At 38.1% G+C, this 7589-nt stretch overlaps 1 pseudogene; it reads right to left on the minus strand.

The window, feature by feature from the left end:
* Window positions 1–2352: 2352 nt before the first annotated feature.
* Window positions 2353–4976, minus strand: LOC101648801 (annotated as a pseudogene).
* Window positions 4977–7589: the final 2613 nt, after the last annotated feature.

Below are 7589 nucleotides of genomic sequence, written 5' to 3' on the forward strand. Positions count from 1 at the left end.
CATGAAATTTTTATTTGAGATAGTATTGAGGCTTTCTACTCTGGTAAACAGTTAAAAATCTCTGAAACTCACAAGGAAGTTCTTTTATGACCTAAAGGAGCACAATGAGTTGACATCCACTCAATGGCAATGAATTTGATTGCAATTAGATATTTAATGAACATATGATCATATATGCATACAGACACATATGCATACATGAGGTACTGAAAAAGTTTGTAGGAAAATTTTATTATCTTTCATTTCACCTTTTGATGAAAACGTTGATGTTTCTTCATGTGTATAAGAAGCCCCAGTGATGCAGTGGGTAAAGTATCAGGCTGTTATATTCAGGGCTGTAAGTTCAAAGCCACCAGATTCTCTGCGGGCAAAAGATGAGACTGTCTGCTCCCATCAAGATTTACTGTTTCAAAAACTATGGAACAGCTCTACTTGGTTCCATGAGGTTTATAAGAATTGAAATGGAATTAATTTCAATGAATGTTATGTATATACATCAATATATCTATATCTATGAAACAATGGACTTACAAGAACCACTGAAAGAACAAACAAATCTCTCTGGGAAGAAGTACAGCCAGAATGCTCCCTAGAGGGAAGGGTGGCTGGACTTGCTCTCACACACATTGGACATGTTGTCAAGAGAGATCAGTCCCTGCAGAAAGAGATATTGCTTAGTAAGGAAGTGAGGCAGTGAAAAAGAGGAAGACCTTCGACCATATAGAAGGCAATATTGTCCTGCTACATTATGCTGAAGTCATTTGATGCTTTTATCCAATAACAGCAGTGCCCTCATATAACCAATGAAGACCACAGCAATCTGACAGAATTGAGAGAAGAAGCACTGTATTTTTAGTGCGTAGGACACAGTTAAGTTGTCTTTCTTAAAAAGCTCATCCATTGACATCTCATGATCACACAGGCTGGTATGCTTCTTCCATGTGAGCTTTGTTGCTTCTCAGCTGGATGGCCACTTGTTTATCTTCTACACTTTAAGGCCTTATGCACTGAATCTTCTGATAACTGGGCACCATCAGCTTTCTTCACCACATTTGCATATGCTCCCACTTTGTCTTCAGCAATCCTGTCAGGAAGGTGAGCATAATGGAATGCCAGTTTAATAGAACAAAGTGCTCTTGTATTGAGGGAGTACTTGAGTGGAGGCCCAATATCCATCTGCTACCTTAAAACTAAACCTATTTATATATGCACAAAAATCTATTTCTCCATCCTCATATATATATTTATATATGTACATGCCTTTATTCAGACTTCTATAAATGCCCTTTGCCTCCTAGTTCTTTCTTCCATTTCCTTTCACTTTCCTCTTGTCTCACTATCATTCTCACCCTTCATTTGGTTATCACTAATTCCTATCAGTTACATTGCCCTTAATTAAGCCCTACCATACCTCCTACACCTCCCTCGCCATGGATTTTGGATCACTTGCTGTTCCCTTGGCTATGGGTTTGTTAAAACCCACTTCCTTTCCCCCACCTCCCCCTCTCTCATGTCCCCTCAGAACCTTGGGTCTCATTGTTTTGTCCTCCAGATTGTTTATCCCGCCTTTCTTATCAAGATAGAGCAAGAAAGCCCACATGGAAGAAGCACACTAGCTTGTGTGATCATGAGGTGTCAATCGGATAAGGTATCAGGCATCAGAGAACAAAAAATCATATCATTGTGAATGAAGGGAAGTGCGGATTGGAGACCCAAAGCCCATCTGTAGGCAACTGGACATCCCATTACAGAAGGGTTGCAGAGAAGAGACCAGCCAATCAGGGTGCAATACAGGACCAATGAAACATACAACTTTCCTCTAGTTCTTTAATGCTTCCTTCCCCCAACTATCATGATTCCCATCCTACCTTACAAATATGGCTATACCAGAGTATGTACAACTGGTATACATAAGAACTGGAAAAACTGGAATCCAGGAGAGATAAAACTCTCAGTACTAATAATGAGAGAAGTCATACCAGGAGGATAAGGGTAAGGTGAGGTAGAAAGGGGGTGGACAACAGAAAACTAGGTGAAGGGAGATGTTGGACAGTGTAAGACATGACAAAATAATAATAATTTATAAACTATGAAGGGTTCGGAAGGGAGGGAAGACAGGGAGGAAGGAGGAAAAATGAAGAGCTGATACCTAGGACTAAAGTAGAAGGTAAATGTTTTAAGCATGATGATGGAAACAAATGTACAAATGTGCTTGACATAATGGATGGATGTATGGATTGTGATAAGCATTGTATGAACCACCAATAAAATCCCTTAAAACAGAGAAAAATGAGTTCATCCAATCCCAGTATAGTAATGATATCCTAGAGGAATATTTAGTCCTACGGTATCTCACACCTTCCATGCAATGTCATGTTGCTCATTGCCAACATTGTTAGAACCCATGATATGAGAGGTTGAATCTAGAGGATCCACAGTGAGATAGATGCCCAGCTCAGCTCATCATATATAGCATGGGGCAGGACAGTGGTATATACAAATGGGGAAAGGTAGAAGTAATGGTAGAAGTAGGGTTAATAGAGTCATCAGCAGGCACATTGATAGCCTGTACATAGGTGATACAATCCTTCTTGGTAGTGCTTATTCTTTCCTCCATGGTACCCATATCAGATGCCAAGGTCGCTGGTAACCCAAGGCCAAGGGATTCTGCCCATTAAGGCAGACATCTCTGAGTTAGCCTGCATGAATCAAAAAATGTTACAAACAAACAGCTGTACATCATGACCTTCTTGGTCTCTGAAGTATTCAGGCACAGTCAATCCATGCAAAGCTACTCCAGCATACGCACCAGGTGTTTCATTCTTTGAACCATCCACCAGCAACTCTTTGAAGTATCTTTCACATTGATAACACTAGAATAAATAATTTCATGGTAAAAGTCATTGCCTTCACAGGTCCTGTCATCGGCCCCATGACAAACAGAATAACCAAACATGGGCTTTGAAAACAGTGTCAATTTCATGATCAGTACCATCTTGCCAACTCGAGCACAACCCAAATGCCCAATTGTACCTCCCTTGGCATAGGGAAGCCAACAGATCCACAACCTTGATACCAGTAACCAAAATTTCCCTCTCAACACTCATCTCCATTAATTCAGGTTCCTCAGCATGAATAAGAGCAAACTGGGTTTGATGGCTCCTTCCACATCAATAAGTTCTCTGATGGCATTCATCATTCATCACTCTTAGGACCACCAGGAATTATTATTATTGAACCAGCATCCAGATCTTCCTGATCTCTAAATAAGCCATCAGTGTGCTGTCACTTTTGGTACTGTTATGTCGACATAGTGACAAACAACCACAACACAAACTACCAACAAACAGAAAGAATGAAAGAACATTTACACAAATCAAACATACATTATGGATTGAATTGTCTCCCCACAAAGATGTGTGTTGTCAATCCCAGCCTATTTGGGAATGGTCACTTTTGTTGTGTGAATGTAGCAATGTGCTCTCTTTTAAGTGCATGCCGATTTTTCAGTTCATCTCTTTTGAGTTCAAAACAAATAAATAAGCCAGCTAGTAAACAGATATGGGATGAGAGTGTTTTCAAGTCTCACTGAAATACTGATATTTACTACAGAACTGAATCTAAGAGACAAGAATCTTCTTCTAGAGTCAACATTTATATATATAACATATTACACCAGCCATGACACACTGAATTACTGAATTTGGCCTTCTAAATTTTGAGAAAACCAATTTCTGTTTGTTAAAGCCACTCATTTATGGTTTGTTTATTACAGCAATACTAAAGAACGTGTGTTAGGCAGGTTTCTCTAGAGAAACAAAACCAGGACACTTGTGATTATATGTGTGTGTGTGTGTATGTGTGTGTGTGTGTGTGTGTATCCATATATATATGGATAGGTATAAAGTGAGAGGAATATAACAGGTACATAGTCGACACAATAGTACAGAAGTTTCCATTCAAATCGCTTCCGTGAAACACTTAATATATTGGTAGTTCTTCTACTCACGTGTGTTAATGTGTCCAAGTTCAGGGAAGCAGACAGCAGAGTCCTCCCTCAGGCAAGGCAAGCAGAGTTATGCACAGGCAGCAAACAGTAGACTGGGTCACCACCAGTCAATAGCTCGGGAGTTTAGTGAAGCAGGCCTGGGTAGGATATGAAAAGCAATGCCAGGTGACAGGATCCACCAGCCTCAAGCTCAAGCAATGTATGTACCACCACTATGTCAAAGCAGGTCTCGAAGGAGCCTCAAGCTCTAGTGACAAGGTCCATGTGCTGGTTTGGCCCACAGGTGGTGTAGCTCACGGGATGAGACAGACAACTAACTAAGGCAGCAGCACGCTCCAGAATGCTACAATCACCAAAGAGCAAGAGAGAGGGGGCAGGCTTTGCAGAGCCATTTTTCTCTTTTCCCTCCATTCAGGCTGTGACCTGATTAATCCCACATATTCCTACTGGCCAGGTTGGCGTAATAGACTTAATTATCATACCACGACATCTTGATTTAAAAGGAAATGGAGAACACACACACAAATCCAACATTTTCTAAATTAGGGTATATTTTATTTCGGTCTCTCTGTCTATCTCCACATAGCTGCCAGGCTGTTTTACTGTGGTAGCTTCTGTATTACTGTGATGCTGGCAGCTATGTCTGGTATTTCAAAACCAGGAGGTCACCCAAAGTGCACAGGTTTAAGCAGACTTTCAGCCTCAAAACCTACAATGAAGAAGGAATAGTCTGGCCACTTCTTAGAATTAGCCCCTGGAAACCATATAGATAGTATGCAAATATTGTCGACACACACATACAAAAAAACCCCTCATGAATAGAAACAAAACATTGTCAGAAATAGTGCCAGAAGATGAGCCTCTCAGATATGAAGGCACTCAAAATATGATTCAGGAAGAGCTGCCTTCTCAAAATAGAATCCGCCATAATAATGTAACGGAATACAGCTTGCTGGCATAAAGCCATTGGGATCTTCATCTGCTGGTGGGACACACCTCAAAATAAGAAGAAACAACTATAAACACCTATTGATAATTGGAAATTGTAATGTATGAGGTAAAACCTAGAAAAATTGGAAAATATCAAAAGGAAATAGGTCAACATTTTGGGCATTAGTGAGCTGAAATAGTCTGACTAGTACTGGCCATTTTGAATCAGAAAATCATATGGTTTACTACACTGGAGGAGACAGATTCAACAGGAATGGTAACACCTTCATTGACTAAAAGGGCAATTCTAGATTTATCTTGAATTACAACGCTGTCTGTGATAAGGGGATATCTACCTATAGGCAATGTAACCAGTTGATACAAATATTATTCATATTTATGCACCAATCCACTAATGTTGTTATTGTTGTTGACAGCTGCATTTAAGTCCATTCACACTCATAGCAACCCTATGTAAAATAGCTAATGGTGCAAAAATTGAAGAATTGAAAAATTCTATTAATGACTTCACTCTGATATTGATCAAACATTTAACTAAGATGCATTTTTAATACAGATTGATGTAATTGAACTATGGAATTATTTGATATGTGTATTAGTTTCCAATAAAATGGTTTGGGAAAAAAGATAAAACAATAAATTTGACGAAGAAATGTGAAAAAAGACAGATGCATAAACTACATTTGTGATTGGAATGAAAATGTTTGGAAAAATATGATCTTGGTGATAGATGTGAAACTGGAGATCACATGATAGAATATGGTAAAGTGATCTACTTCTCCAACTAAAATATATGTTTTTTCACAGATAAAACCAATGACTATGCACATGGACTTCCCCAAGTGAAATAAATGAAATCAAATTGATCATATTTGCAGGTTTAAACAAGTGAGAAGCTCGATATCAGCAGCTAAAACCAGACCAAAGGCTGGCTGTGGAACAGACTACCGATTGCTCACGTGGAAATTCAGATTGAAGCTGAAGAAAATTAAGACAACTCCATGAAAGCCAAACTACTGCCTTGAGGATAAAATACTTGAATTTCCATAGCATCTCCAAAATAGACTTGAAGGCTGATTCTAATGACAGAAGATCTGAATAACTGTCGGAGGACATCAAAACAATCATTCCTGAATAAAGTAAATGGTCATTAAGTATATAAGAAAGAAAGAAAAAATGAAGTGGATGTCAGAATTGATTCTTAAACTTGTTTTTATTCATAGAATAGCTAAGACAAGTAAAAGAATTGGAGTAAAAAATGCTGAACAGAAAATATGGCAGCTTGATAAAACAAATTAAACTATTATAATGAAATATCCAAAATCCTAGAGTTAGGAAACTAAAAAGGAAGAACACCTTCTTCATATCTCAAATTGAAATAAATAAAGAATAATAACCAAGCCTTGTGTTGTAATATTAAAATATTCTATGGACAAAATCCTGTTTAATATAGGAAGCACTAAAAAATGATTGAGCAAGAAATCAAAGGAATATGATTGGGCAAAGAAGAAGTGAAAGTTCCATTATTTGCAAATGGAATGATTTTATATATTGAGAATCCTAAGGTGTCCACACTAGGATTGCAGGAAACAATAGAGGAGTTTAGTAGAGTAGCAGGATACAAGATAAACAAGCAGAAATAATGGGATTCCTGTATGCCTGTGATGAGAATGTGGAAAAAGACATCCAGAAAACAAGACTGTTCCTAAGAGCCACACAAAGGCTGAAATACCTAGGAACAAACCTAACCCAAATCATCAATACAAAGAAAACTACAGACTATTATTACAAAATACCAATCGACCTACACAAATGGAATAATATCCCATGTGCCTGGGTTGGAACTATCAATATTGTCAAAATGTCAATACTTTGTTAAGCAATTTACAAATTCAATGCAACCCCTATCCAAATTCCAGAATCATTCTTTAAATCAAGGGAAAGATGAATTACCAACTTCATATGGAGAAGGAAGAAGCTCAGGATAGGCAAAGAACTCCTCAAAAAAGGAGCAAACAATAGATGGTCTTGCACTGTCTGCCCTTAAAACTGACTACATAGCCATAGCTGTCCAAACAGCCTACTTCTGGTATAATGATAGATGTATGGGCAGATCAGGAGAGAAAACCTGGAAATAAAAACACAGACAAATGATTTTTGACAAAAGCCCAAAACATTAAATGGGAAGTAGATGCCATTTTCAATACATGATGTTGGAAAAGCTGGACATCCATATGCAGAAGAAATAAACAAGACATACGTACATCTCCCTCCATGCACAAAAACAAACTCAGGAACACACTCCGGGTGGATCACAAACCTAAATAGAAAATTCCAAAATATCAGGATTATCAATGAGAGAACTGGGGCAAATCGAAGTGCCCTAGTGGAACAAATGGGCTGTCAGAGATAACAAAGGAAACACACTCCATGGAAAACAATAGAGGAATGGGACCTATTAAATATAAAACTCTTGTGTACATTGAAATACTTCATTAAAAGAACAAAGAGTAAAAAGAGAGCCCACATATTGGGAAAAGATATTTAGTAATACCATAATGGACAAAGGGCTAATTACTAAAATCTACAATATATTACAAGCCTAGAGAAAGAAAAGAAAAAAAAAAAA

The sequence above is a fragment of the Echinops telfairi genome, unplaced genomic scaffold (genome assembly GCF_000313985.2).
Source record: "Echinops telfairi isolate 266 unplaced genomic scaffold, ASM31398v2 ScPeMD7_7469;HRSCAF=8507_0, whole genome shotgun sequence".
Classification (NCBI taxonomy): Eukaryota; Metazoa; Chordata; class Mammalia; order Afrosoricida; family Tenrecidae; genus Echinops; species Echinops telfairi.